Genomic DNA, 14,815 nt, shown 5'->3' with positions numbered 1-14,815 from the left:
GGAAAAAGAAAAAAACTAAAATAAAATAAAATCAAGATGTGACTATAAATGGCTATATGCAGTAAAGTCCACAGGCTCTGGAGCCAGCAGACTGAGGTAGGAATTCCAGCTCCACTTCCTTGAACCTCCAGCCACTGTCCAGGGAAGAGTGGAGTGGGAAGTGCTGCCTGTGCTCTCTAAATGACTCTCGAGTGCATCCCTTTGTCTCTGCACCTCATCACCTCTTACCTGGTTACTACAGCTACTACCTTAGTCCTGTTAACTCTTTGCACCATCTCCTTCTGTAATACAGAGTTTTCTATTGCATTAGAATTAGAAAAGAAAATCTAATCCTGGCTGATTGTAACATTTCTGAGCTCCAGTTCCAGAGATTCTGACGGAGAACGTGGCCCCAGATCATATTTCGAAACCCACCACTTTCTTTCCTCTCATACAGAAGAGGGTCCTAAAACCTAAATTGGATCATGCTGCTTTCCTGCTTACAACCCTTCAGTGGCTCTCAATTGCTTTACCTGTAGCCTGACCCTCAGAAGCTGAAAGTAAATGTTTGGAGAATCAGAAAACAAATGAAAGACTGAGTATCACAAGAATAATATCATCTCAGAGTTCCCTTCATGGCTCAGTGATTAACGATCCTGACTAGGATCCATGAGGATGTGGGTTCGATCCCTGGCCTTGCTCAGTGGGTTAAGGATCTGGCGTTGCCATGAGCTGTGGTGTAGGCCAGCAGCTGCAGCTCCAATTCAACCCCTAGCCTGAGAACTTCCATATGCTGCAGTTGCAGCCCTAAAAAAGAAAAAAAAAAGAAAGAAAGAAAGAAAGAAAGAAAGAAAGAAAGAAAGAAAGAAAGAAAGAAAGAAAAAGAAAGGAAGAAAGAAAAGACCACAAAAAAGAATAATACCATCTCGGTGTTATAAGACCTAGATTCAAACTCCAGCTCCATCATTAACTAGTCTAATGTAACTTTGGGCAAGTTACCTAACATCTCTGAGACCACATTCTTCATCAGTACAATACACTTGCCTGCCTACCTCACAAGGCTGGGGTCAGTATACAAGTCAGATAATGTCAGTGAAAGGATACTGTGGACTAGACATACGGAAACGTCAGGGTGAATCATTTTGGGAGGTTTACAAATGCATATACAAAATGCAACTCAGTCCTGGGTTTCTCTCAATAAAGTTTTGGGGGATTTTGGGGTTTTTGTTTGTTTGTTTGTTTTGTTTTGTTTTTTTGGCCATGCCTACAGCATGTGGAAGTTCCCAGGCCAGGGACTGAGCCTCACCACAGCAATGACCCACGCTGCTACAGTGACAACGCTGGATCCTTAACCTGCTACACCACAAGGGAACCCCTCAAATGAAGATATTTTACTTTGCCTTTCCCAGCAAAGCTTAATGGTGAGACCTGAAGCTTATGTGTAAGAGGAGAAGTAGAAGGAAACTCTCCAGAAATTATTTCCTAGGGGAAAACTTCCCCAACCTTTGAACTTGATCTGCTCTCCCTGTTGTGTATAAACTGCTCTCACAGCATGCTATTTCTTTCCTTCAATGAGAGTTGATAATTATTTTATTACTTTTGTGGTTTCTAGAGTCATGCGTGTTTCCCCTACTAGTCCTTGAGCTCCATAAAAGCAAGGACTATGTCTACCGTTCATTAGCTACAGAAAGGTCATAACTAGCTCATGCCATTTCTCTTTAAGACCAAAAAATCTTTAGGACAAAGGTCAGATTCTTGAGGTTAGACCTGACTTTTCCTTTCCAGCTAATATCACATCTTGCCTAGCCCCAGTGTTCCACATTTTAGCTGGAATAGCAGAATCACGACCCCATAACAGAAGCACATTTTCAGACTTTTCAATCCTTTGCTTCTCTCCATATTGTTCCCTCTCCCCACACATCATTTTCTCATCTGGACAAATGTTATTGTTCAGCCTTAGCTCTGAAGTCACTTGCTCTGCAAAAGCCTAATCTTTTCCAGACAGGGTCAGCCCCTCCTGTCTTTGTCTTCCATCTACAAGACTTCAGGAGTGCCTGCTGTGGCACAGTGGTTAAGGATCTGGCATTACTGCAGCTCGGTGTAGGTTGCAGCCGCACTTTCAGATTTGGGAAACTTCCATATGCTGTGGGCGTGGCTGAAAAAAGGGAAAAAAAAAAAAAAAAAAAAGACTGCCCAAACTGCCTGCCAGTATTGTGCTTCTACTGAGGGTGTACAGTTAGCCATATATTTTCTATACTATATTGGCTCCCTCGCCCTATCCCAAAGGGTCATTGTTGTTAGGTCTCTCCCCCTGTGCGGGATGCACACAGCACTTGGTACAGAGTGGGCACTCAAAACATGTCTGTTGCTTTGAATTGAGTAGGCACCTAAGAGGAAAAACAAACAATAAATACATCTATTTTTAAAAAGACTCAACTTCCTTAGTAATTAGGGAAATGCAAATTAAAGACTTTAAGTATAGTACGTCTCCCATTAACAGCCATTAAACTGAGTAAAAATTAAATACCCAACGCTAGTCCAAGCTTTGAGAAAGAGATACACTCACACCTGGCTAGAGGCCAGGTAAACTGACATGATCCTTCTAGAGGCACACTTAAGTAACACTTAGTAAGAGCCAACTGGTTTGCTTTAACACAGTCTCTCACCCAGAAATTTAAAACCTAGTGAAATACAATAGCCAAGACATGGAAACAACTTAAATGTCCAATGACAGAGGAATGGATTAAGAAGATGTGGTATATATACATAATGAAAGACTACTCAGCCATAAAAAAGAACAAAATAATGCCACTTGCAGCAACATGGATGCAACTAAAGACTCTCGTACTAAGTAAAGTAAGTCAGAAAGGGAAAGACGAATACCATATGATATCACTTGTATGTGGAATCTAACACGTGGCACAAATGAGCCTAACTACAGAAAAGAAACAAACACATGGACACGGAAAACAGACATGTAGTTGCCAAGGGGGAGAGGGAGGGAGTGGGATGGACTGGGAGTTTGGGATTGTAGATGCAAACAATTGCATTTGGAGTGGATAAACAATGAGATCGTGCTGCATAGCACAGGGAACTAATCTAGTCACCTGTGATGGAACGTGATGGAGGATAATGTGAGAAAAAGAATGTGTATATATGTATGATTGGGTCACTCTGCTGTACAGCAGAAATTGACAGAACATTGTAAATCAACTGTAATAAAAAATTTTAAACCCAGTGAGACCAAAAGAAAAAAAATTCTATGTGTACTAAAATACGTTGTTAAAAGAGCTGCAAACAACCCACTAATGAATGCTTAAATTATTAAATGCTAAGATTACAAAACAGCTTGCAGCCACTAGAAAATATAGAGGAACATGAAACCATGTGTGTCAAATATTGTGAAAGAAAAGCAACATTTAAAACTGTATCTAGGTGGAATTCCCATGGTGGCTCAGTTGAAACGAAACTGACTAGCAGCCATCAGGACCCAGGTCTGATTCCCAGCCTTGCTCAGTGGGTTAAGGATCCAGCATTGCCATGAGCTGTGGTGTAGATTGGAGGCTCGGATCTGGTGTTGCTATAGCTCCGATTCAACCCCTAGCCTGGGAACCTCCGTATGCCGCTGGTTCGGCCCTAAAAACACACAAAAAACCCCAAAACCAAACCAAACAACCCCCCCCACACACAACTGTATCTAGGAGTTCCTGTCGTGGCTCAGTGGTAATGAGCCCGACTAGTATCCATGAGGATTCGGATTCCATCCCTGGCCTCACTCAGTGAGTTAAGGATCCGGTATTGCTGCAACTGCAGCACAGGTTTTATTCCTGGCCCTGGGAACTTCCATATGACTCAGGTGCAACCAAAAACAAACAAAAACTGAAATCTGCCTCTATTCTATTACCTCACTTATGTAAAAGTGATGATAGCCATAAAGATTGAAGCCCAAAAGAAACACTAAAATGTGAAATCGTTTGATGGAATGGGTAAGATTATAGGAAAAAATTAGAAGTATTTACATTTTTCCTTGTGATTATTTATTTATTTATTTATTTATTTTGGTCTTTTTGGCATTTCTTGGGCCGCTCCCGCGGCATATGGAGGTTCCCAGGCTAGGGGTCCAATCAGAGCTGTAGCCACCAGCCTATGCCAGAGCCACAGCAACGCAGGATCTGAGCCGCGTCTGCAACCTACACCACAGCTCACGGCAACGCCAGATCGTTAACCCACTGAGCAAGGGCAGGGACCAAACCCGCAACCTCATGGTTCCTAGTCAGATTCGTTAACCACTGCGCCACGACGGGAATTCCTTATTTATCTTTTTGTGTTTTCTTGGGCCGCACCCACAGCATATGGAGGTTCCCAGGCTAGAGGTCTAATCGGAGCTGTAGCCACTGGCCTACATCAGAGTCACAGCAACTCGGGATCTGAGCCGCATCTGCGGCCTACACCACAGCTCACAGCAACACCGGATCCTTAACCCACTGAGCAAGGCCAGGGATTGAACAGGCAACCTCAGTGGTTCCTAGTCGGATTCGTTAACCACTGCGCCACGACGGGAACTCTCTCCTTGTGATATTTTTAAATTGATCTCATGACATTTTTAAATGCTGTGCCCCCAGGAAATTATGCTTTTAGTGATATCGGAGCTATAGCTGCTGGCCTACACCACAGCCACAGCAACACTGGATCGAAGCCGTGTCTGCAACATACACCACAGCTTTTCATGTTAAGTGAAAAAATATAGGATATAAGACATACAGTATGGTCTCAAATTTGTTGGAAAAATGTAGATGGAAAGAATATTTGTAAAAAAAATTTTTTTTGTCTTTTCTAGGGCTGCACCCGTGGCATATGGAGGTTTCCAGTCTAGGGGGTCTAATTGGAGCTGTAGCCATTGGCCTACAGCCACAGCCACAGCTACTTGTGATCTGAGCCGCATCTGCGACCTACACCACAGCTCATGGCAATGCTGGATCCTTAACCCACTGAGTGAAGTCAGGGATGGAACTTGAAACTTCATGGTTCCTAGTCAGATTCACTAACCACTGCGACATGACAGCAACTCCTGTAAACTTTTTTTTTTTTTTTTTTTTTTTTTGGCCTCACATGTGGCTTGAGGAAATTCCTGGGCTTGAGGATCGAGCCTGTGCCAAAGCAGTGACGATGCCAAATCCTTAACCCAATGCACCAACAGGGAAGTCCTTTGTAAGCTTTTTGTAAAGAAAGAATATGGAAGAAAACTATGTTGAGAACACATATTGGAAGGAAATGCACCAAAATGCTAATTGAGTTTGTCTGGATGGTGGAATAATGGGAGATTTTTATATCGTATTTAGGATCAGTAAATGTTCAAAACTAAAATAAATGTATTGAAATTTCTTGGATTTGTCTTTCCTTGCCCTGTGTCCTGTCACTAGTTGGCTTCTCCACTCCTGCGTTCCTTACCCTAAGGTCCTGCATGTTCCTATCAGACTCATCTCTGACTTGGCTTTGCTTCTATATTTCTGCCATGCCCTTGTGGCTGCTTCTTCCTAAACTTTCCACCTCTTTTTTTTTTTTTTTTTTTTTTTGTCTTTTTGCCATTTCTTGGGCATATGGAGGTTTCCAGCCTAGGGGTCCAATCAGAGCTGTAGCTGCCAGCCTACGCCAGAGCCACAGCAACATGGGATCCGAGCCGCGTCTGCGACCTGCACCACAGCTCATGGCAATGCCAGATCCTTAACCCACTGAGCAAGGGCGGGGACTGAACCCACAACCTCATGGTTCCTAGTTGGATTCATTAACCACTGCGCCACGACGGGAACTCCACTTTCCACCTCTTTAACACTATTATTTCTTAAAGGCCTGTCCCGTCCCTTACTCTTTCTCACTCTCTATTCTCTTTCCTGGCTAATTCCCTTCCAGGACTTAACCTCCTACTTCTATTTGGATAACCCCAAATTATCTTCTATTTTGACCTCTCTTATCTATGATTGCTCACATTTGCAAATGCCTGTTGGACTTCACCTGGCTGAGTAGAGCTATGGATAGCTCACACTCAGATGTAGAAACCCATCTCACCTTTTTCCCTGACCGAGTATTCATTTTGCTGACTTCTTACTTCCATTAAAGTCACTATGGGGCTCCTAGGCTCCTAGGCAGGACTGGCTACAAAATTTTCAGGGCTCAGTGCAAAACAAAACTGTTGGGCCCCTTGTTCAAAAATTAAGAATGCAACATTGTAAATCAACCATACTTTAATAAAATTTTGTTTTATTTTTTGCTTTTTAGGGCCGCACCTACAGCATATGAAAGTTCCCAGGCTAAGGGTTGAATCAGAGTTATAGCTGCCGGCCTACACCACAGCCTCAGCAACACCAGATCCAAGCCACGTCTGCAACCTGTACCACAGCTCACTGCAACACTGGATACTTAACCCACTGAGCGAGGCCAGGGATTGAACCCAAGTCCTCATAGATACTAGCTGGATTCATTTCCCCTGAGCTACAACGAGAACCCCCAATAAATTTTTTTTTAATTATTAAGAACATTGGGAGTTACCATTGTGGCACAGTGGAAATGGATCTGACTAGTTTCTGTGAGGACTTGGGTTCTATCTCTGACCTCGCTCAGTAGGTTAAGGATCCAGCTTTGCTGCAAGCTGTGACATAGTTTTCAGAGGCAGCTCAGATCCAGTCTTGCCATGGCTGTGGTGTAGGCTGTAGCTGTAGCTCTGATTCAACCCCTAGCACAGTAACTTCCATATGCTGGTGGGTGTGACTGCAAAATGAAAAAAATTTTGTTTAATTATTAATGTCAAGATGGCAGCAGCTGAACATGAAATCAACTGCAGAGTGCTTCTACGTGTAGGGTCCTTAGAAGCCTAGGCTTAAATCTAGGACTCCTCTCTCTCCTCTAATCTGGTTTGGTTGACAGAGTGGATAGTACATCCACTCACAAAGATGGGAAATAAAGGAAGAGGAATATTTTGAATAGTGAGGTGAGAAGGGAGATGAGTTTGGTTTGGGCCCTATGAATGCAAGGTGCCAGTGGAATTTCCAGGCCAGAGGATCTAATGACCAGTTGTGTAGAATTCAGGCTGTCAGTTCAGCTTTAACACTCAAAGTAGAGGGCATCACTGAACTCCAGGCTATGGATGAAATTGGCCAGAGAGTGAAGGTCAAACAGGGCTTTTCAATGTAGGGGTCCATGGACCATTTACACTGTAATCTCCAGCTTGTTAAAAATGAAGGCTCCTGGGCTCAACCCAGCCCCCTGAATTAGAATATATCTGGAGGGAAGTAGGGCTTGGGAATTACAGCATTAACAAGCTTCCCAGGTGATTCTTATGCTCCGTAGAGTTTGAGGACTATTGATATGCGTGAGAAGACTGAAGAGGCTACAACCCCAAAGGAAATATTTATGTATAAGGTAGTGGATTCCATACTTTTTTGACTGAGACATACAAGGAGAAATACATGTTATGTTGTAATTTTGTACATATGCGTGTATTTAAAACATTTTGTAAAAGCATACATATCCTTACCATGTTGTATCTGACATTTTTTTTTTTCTTTTTAGGGCTGCACCTGCAGCATATGGAAGTTCCCAGGCTAGGGGTCAAGTCAGAGATGCAGCTGCCAGCCTACACCACAGCCACAGCCATGCCAGATCCGAGCTATAGCTGCAACCTACATTGCAGCTCACAGCAAGGCCTGATCCTTAACCTACTGAGTGGAGCCAGGGCTTGAACCTGCATCTTCATGGATACTAGTCAGGTCTGTGACCACTGAGCCACAACAGGAACTCCCCAATTTTCAAACTGTGGTAAAATACACATGACATAAAATTTACCATCTTAACGATTTTTAAGGTATTATGTACGTTCATACTGTTGCACAAACATCACCGCCATCCATCTCCAGAACACTTTTCATTTCAGAAAACTGAATCTCTGTACTGATTAGACAATAATTCCTTATTCCCTCTCCCACCCCAAGACCCTAGCAAACACCATTCTACTTCTGTCTCTATAATTTTTATTACTCTAGATGGTCACCAGCAAGTCACACCAGGAACATGGGTCACTACTCCCACAGCTGACACCAAGTTTCACAAGTCACCTCTCCATGTACAGAAAGTCTTCTGAAATTAATCAGAAGAGAGGACGCAATGGTATATTTCCATTACAAATACACCCACACCCATAAGATTGAAGTAAGTACTAAAAAAGTGAAAAGGAATAAAATGTAAACTGAAAAAAATCACCTCTATCTCCTACTCTTATCCTCAATTCTCTTTCCTAGAGGCAACCAGTTTCTTGTGTATCCTTTCAAATATCATCTATACATAAAAAGGTATGTTTGTATATATCTCCTTAAAGAGCAGCACATTTTTACATTATTTTATGCATTGTCTTTTAAATATGTCTTGGGGAGTGTTCCATATTGGCACATCTAGATCTTCCTCATCTTTTGGATAGTTGTACACTATTTCATTGTATGGACATACCATGTTTCTGTTACTCAAGAAAAACAAACAGAAAAGCTTGTGGATTTTTTTCTTTCTGATGATAAGGTATAATTTTTCGGCTTTGCCCGCAGCATGTGGAAGTTCCCAGGCCAGGGATTGAACCCACAACACAGTAGCAATCAGGGCCAGTGAAGTGACAATGCCAGATTCTTAACCCACGGCACCACAAGAGAACCTCAACGTATAATTTTTTGAATTTTTTGAAAATACAAGAATCCGAAAGCCACCTCAAATATAGTTACCACTATATTTTGGCATATTTCTTTCTAGATTTCTATGTAATTATTTTTATTTATGTTTATATTTTATTTTATTTTGTCTTTTGTCTTTTTAGGCATAAGGAGGTTCCCAGGCTAGGGGTTGAACTGGAGCTATAGATGCCAGCCTATGCTACAGCCACAGCAATGCCAGATCTGAGCCGAGTCTGTGACCTACACCACAGTTCATGGCAAAGCTCCTTAACCCACTGAGCGAGGCCAGGGATCGAACCTGCAACCTCGTGGTTCCTAGTCAGATTCATTTCTGTTGCACCATGATGGGAAGGCCTATGCAATTATTTTTGAATAAAAAAAAATGTTCAGGGCAAACTATTGTCTCCAAAACTGGATAGACAGGCAATTAGAGAGGATCACAGTTTATAGGTATCAGAAGCCACTGGAGCAAGGAGCTGGTAAGGACACTTAAACAATAATTGAAAAATTCCTGTAGGCCAAGTGTGGACTAGCTTGAGAATTAAGAACACCTGAGGGCCTCTTCATAAGGAGGCCCACAAATGTTCCTACATTTTTTTTCCAGGATCCCTACCAGGTTCTCATGGTGAAGGTTAGAGAAAAACACTGTGTTTCTGGCATGGAAAGGGAAAAGAAACTGTTTTGAAATATACCCAGAAAAAAAGGAACCATTTTGGAAATAGGTCCAGAGCCTTCTATCTTCCATAACAAAGCTCTGTCCTCAAGAGAAACTACTTTATCAGAGACTCATCTGACCTAAGAGGAGGGCAGTTGGACAACTCCAGCCCCGTCTAGACTTGCTGTCTCACACTGGGGTGGAGGGGTAATGAAGAAACTCTTCTGGAGTGCCCCTCGTGGCTCAGTGCTTAATGAACCCAACTAGTATCCATGAGGACTCGGGTTCGATCCCTGGCCTTCTCCGTGGGTTAAGGATCCAGCATTGCTGTGAGCTGTGGTGAAGGCTGCAGACACAGCTCAGATTCCGCGTTTCTGTGGCTGTGGCTAGACCAGTAACTGCAGCTCCGATTCGACCCCCAGCCTGGGAACCTCCATATGTCATGGCTGCGGCCCTAAAAACACAAAAGACAAAGAAAGAAAGAAAGAAAGAAAGGAAGGAAGGAAGGAAGGAAGGAAGGAAGGAAGGAACTCTTGTGAAGGTCACTACCCAGGAGTAAGTATTTACTTACTTACTTACTGGCTGTACCTATGGCATGTGGAAGTTCCTGGGCCAGGAATCAAATCCAAACTGCAGCAGGCAATTAGATGCCATAGCTGCAGCAATGCTGGATTCTTAACCCACTGTACCACATTGGGAACTCCCAAATTGAGATTTAGTAAGATTATGGAACATTTCCTTTCCCTAAATTCATTACCACTGCATCAACAGGTCTCCAGTATAATAACAGCAGATACAACGGAAAGAGTTGCCAAGATTCAGACTCTCTTTAGAAGGAATTTCTAGGAAAACCAAAAGATAGTAGGGAAGACAAAAACAAGAACAGTAAAAGAAACTGAAGCTTCTGATATCTACAGCTACAATAAGCATCAAAAGTGTCCTAACTCCTAACCAGAGAAAGAAAAAAACCTTATTTATCTCTGTTCCTATTATCTGTTACATCATGTCTGGCTTTCAACCAAAAATTATAAAGCATACTAAAAGGCATGGAAAAACACCATCTGAAGAGAGCAAGTATCAGAACCAGACTCAGATCGATGACTGACAGATTCTAGAATTATTTGGCTAGGAATTTAAAATACCTTTGGTTTGGAGTTCCCGTCTTGGCTCAGTGGTTAATGAATCAGACTTGGAACCATGAGATTGAGGGTTTGATCCCTGGTCCCACTCAGTTGGTTAAGGATCCAGCATTGCCTTGAGCTGTGGTACAGGTCCCAGAGGGGGCAGCTCAGATCTGGTGTTGCTGTGACTGTGGTGTAGGGCAGCAGCTACAGCTCCGACTCCAACCCTAGCCTGGAAACCTCCATATGGGGCAAGTGCAGCCCCAAAAAGCAAAAAAAGGAAGGAAGGGAGGGAGAAAGAGGGAAGGAGGGATAGAGGAAGGAAGAAGGATATCAACCTAGAATTTTGTATCCAGCAAAATTATCTTTAAAACTGAAGGAGAGGGAGTTCCCTGGCAGTCTAGTGATTATTAGTCAGAGCTTTCACCACACGGCCTGGGTTCAATCCCTGGTCTGGGAACTGAGATCCCATACCAAGCCACTGCACACTGCAGCAAAGAAAAAAAATGTGAAGGAGAAATTAAGACTTTCCCAGACAAAAACTAAAGGACTGTGTCTCCCACTAGCTCTGTCTTACAAGAAACTCTGGAAGATGTTCTTCAGGAGTTCCTGCTGTGGCACAGTGGGTTGAGAATCCTGCATTCTCCCTGAGGTGGCACAGGTTTAATCCCTGGCCAGGCGCAGTGGGTTGAGAATCCGGCATTGCCACAGCTGTGGCATAGGTCACAGGTGCAGCCCATATATGATCACTGACCCAGGAACTTCCACATGCCATGGGTACAGCTGAAAAAGAAAAAAAAAGGTATTCTTCAGAGAGTAGAAAAATGGTACAAGTCAGAAATATGCATCTATGGAGTTCCCGTAGTGGCTCAGCAGAAATGAATCTGACTGGTAACCATGAAGATGCAGGTTCCATCCCTGGCCACTCTCAGTTGCGTTGCTGTGGCTATGGCCTAGACCTGCAGCTACAGCTCCATTGGACCCCTAGCCAGAGAAACTCCATATGCCTCAGGTGCAGCTCTAAAAAGAAAAAAAAAAAAAAAAAAAAAAAAAAAAAGCATCTATATTAAAAAGGCAGAGCATTAGATAAAGGAAAAAAATAAAATCTTTCATTTTAACTGATCTTATATTTTCAAAAATTAGCAACACTGTAAGATTATAGCTTATAGATAAGTGAAATGAATGACAACAATGTTATAAGGGACAGTAAGGAGAAATTTATTTTTGCTTTTTTGGGGGGGCCACACCTATGGTATATGGAAGTTTCTAGGCTAGGGGTCCAATTAGAGCTGTAGTTGTCAGCCTACACCACAACCATAGCAATGCAGGATCCAAGCCGCATCTCCCACCTACACCATAGCTCATGGCAACATGGGATCCCCAACCCACTGAGCGAGGCCAGGGATCGAACCCGTGTCCTCATGGTTACTAGTCAGATTTGCCTCCACTAAGCCACAAGGGGAACTCCAAGGAGGAATTTATAATACTTTTATAAGATACGTGCATGGAGTTCCCTCCATGGCTCAGTGGGTTAAAGACACGACGTTGACTCTGTGAAGATGAGGGTTTAACTCCTGGCCTTATTCAGTAGGTTAAAAATCCAGCATTGCCACAAGCTGCAGCATAGATCACAGATGCAGCTCAGACCTGGTGTTGCCATGGCTGTGGCGTAGCCTCAGATGCAGCTCCAACTCAGCTTCTGGCCTGGGAACTTCCACAGGTGCAACCATTAAAAAAAAAAAAAAGATGCCTACACTATTCATGAAGTGGTACAGTATTTTGGAATAGACTTCTGTTAGTTGTACTTCAAACTCTAGGGCAACCTCTGAAAAAACGTTTAAAGAAGAATAATTAATATGCTAAGGAAAGAAAATGGAATCATATAAAATGCTCAATTAAAACCAGAAAAAGAGTTCCCTTGTGGCACAGTGGGTTAAGGATCAGATGTTACTGTAGTAGCTTGGGTTACTGCTGTGGCATGGGTTCAGTTCCTAGCCTAGGAACTTCCACATGCCAAGGGCAGGGCCAAAAACATTTTAAAAATAAAAACGAAATCAGAGAAGAAAAGATTCAAAAAAAGTAACAAAGTGCAGGAGCTCCCATCTTGGCATAGTGGAAACGAATCCGACTAGGAACCATGAAGTTGGGGGTTTGATCCCTGGCCTTGCTCAGTGGATTAAGGATCTGGTGTTGCCATGAGCTGTGGTGTAGGTCACAGATGTGGCTCAGATCCCACGTTCCTGTGGCTGTGGCATAGGCTGGCAGCTACAGATCCGATTAGATTAGACCTCTAGCCTGGGAAACTCCATATGCTATGGGAGTGGCCCTAAAATATAAAAGACAAAAAAAAAAAATACAGGAGTGGATAGGAGTTCCCTAGTAGCAGAGAAGGTTAAGGACCTGGTATTATCACTGCTGTGGCTTGGGTCACTGCTGTGGCACAGGTTCGATCCCTGGCCTGGGATCATCTGCATGTCATGAATGTGACCAAAATTTTTTAATTAAAAAAAAGACAGTGGATAAAACAGACAAGACCCAACTCTGTTGCCTGTAAGAAACCTATAAATACATAACACAGATAGAGTAAAAGTAAAAGTAAAGAAATGGACACACGCTTCAATTTTTAAAATGGTTAAGTGACTTGAATAGACATTTGTATATCAAATAAATGGGCAATAAGAGCATGAAAAGATGTTCAACATCATTAGTCACTGGAAAAATGCAAATCAAAACCTCAGTGAGGACTTCTCTTGTGGATCAATGGATTAAGTACCCTGAGTTGTCACTGCAACAGCCTGAGCAAGTTGCTGTTGCGGCGTCGGTTTAATCCCTGGCCACAGGGAACTTCCATAAGCCATAGGTGTGTCCAAAAAAAAGAAATCCATCAGTGAGATGCCATTTCATACCTACAAGGTATTGTCAAAGATGTGGAGAAATTGGAACCATTTTATACATTGCTGATGGGAATTTAAATGGTGCAACTGTTATGGAAAACAGTTCTGGCAATTCTTCAAAAAGCTAAGCAGTTAATTACCTTATGACCCAGCAATTCCACTCCTAGGTACATACCCAAAAGAACTGACAGCAGGAGGAGTTCCTGCTGTAGCGCAGTAGAAACGAATCCGACGAGTATCCATGAGAATGTGGGTTCGATCCCTGTTCTCGATCAGTGCGATGGGGATCTGGCATTACCGTGAGCCCTGGTGTAGGTTGCAGACATGGTTCAGATCCTGCATTGCTGTGGCTATGGTGTAAGATGGCAGGAGTAGCTCTGATTTGACCCCTAGCCTGAGAATTTCCATATGCCATGGGTGCAGCCTTAAAAAGCAAAAAGAATTGAAAGGAGAGGCTCAAAAAAAAAAAGGGGAGTTCCCATCGTGGCGCAGTGGTTAACGAATCCAACTAGGAACCATGAGGTTGCGGGTTTGGTCCCTGCCCTTGCTCAGTGGGTTAACGATCCGGCATTGCCATGAGCTGTGGTGTAGGTTGCAGACGCGGCTCGGATCCTGCGTTGCTGTGGCTCTGGCGTAGGCCGGTGGCTACAGCTCCGATTCAACCCCTAGCCTGGGAACCTCCATATGCCGAGGGAGCGGCCCAAGAAATAGCAAAAAAAGACAAAAAAAGAAAAAAAAAAAAAAGAAAGGAGAGGCTCAAAAGATATCTGTACACCCATGTTCATAGCACTATTGTACACAATAGCCAAAAGGTGGAAACAATTCAAGTACCCATCAAGAGATGAATAGATAAGCAAAATGAAACATATGTATACAATGGAATCTTAGCCATAAAAGGAGTAAAGTTCTGATACATGCTACAACATGAGTGAATCTTGAAAATTTGATGCTTAGTGAAAAAAGTCAGACACCAAGGCCAAATATTGTGAGTCCACTTACCTGAAATATCTACGCAAATTCAGAGAGACAGAAAGTAGACTAGAGGTTACCAGGGGCTGGGGAGGGGCTGGGGAGTGTTCTAGGTAATTTTTTTTTGTAAGCAACTTTGCCACAGATATCTTTAGCTGCAAGTGTTTTTGCCACATAACTAATCAGCTATAGGTCAATTTTGCCATAAGAGATGAAATAACTTGTTGACAGTTTGGTTTCATTTCTCCATTGACACAGAACTCCCATTTTTATATTACATAAATTATAGCTCTCATTATGTTCTACTCAGTGAAGAATCTTAAAAACAGTGGATAACAACTACATATATCAACTAGATAGAAAATATGGTAATAAAACCTACTGGAATTGTGCAATAAGAGTGTATAAAGCCAGACTGCATGCTGTACTAGAAAATGACAACACAGTTTGCATATCCTTCAGTGATTTGAAGGCACAGAGTTGAACCCACTT

General features: G+C 42.7%; 2 protein-coding genes across 2 annotated transcripts in view; one reads left to right on the top strand and one right to left on the bottom strand.

Annotated features, from left to right (window-relative positions):
• Positions 1-14,815, bottom strand: part of ELOVL3 (ELOVL fatty acid elongase 3) — a 38,977-nt gene that overhangs the window by 4,706 nt on the left and 19,456 nt on the right. The window lies entirely within an intron of this gene.
• The window catches only part of PCGF6 (polycomb group ring finger 6), a 1,082,924-nt gene that overhangs the window by 1,061,972 nt on the left and 6,137 nt on the right, over positions 1-14,815 (top strand). The gene's annotated exons all lie outside the window — the stretch shown is intronic.

The sequence above is a fragment of the Sus scrofa genome, chromosome 14, assembly GCF_054392235.1.
Source record: "Sus scrofa isolate SSC_HxYL_T2T_F1_AM1 chromosome 14, Sscrofa_HxYL_maternal_Yorkshire_Landrace_v2.0, whole genome shotgun sequence".
NCBI lineage: Eukaryota > Metazoa > Chordata > Mammalia > Artiodactyla > Suidae > Sus > Sus scrofa.
The sequence above is the reverse complement of the archived record's forward strand: the minus strand, read 5'-3'. Positions and strand labels throughout refer to the sequence as shown.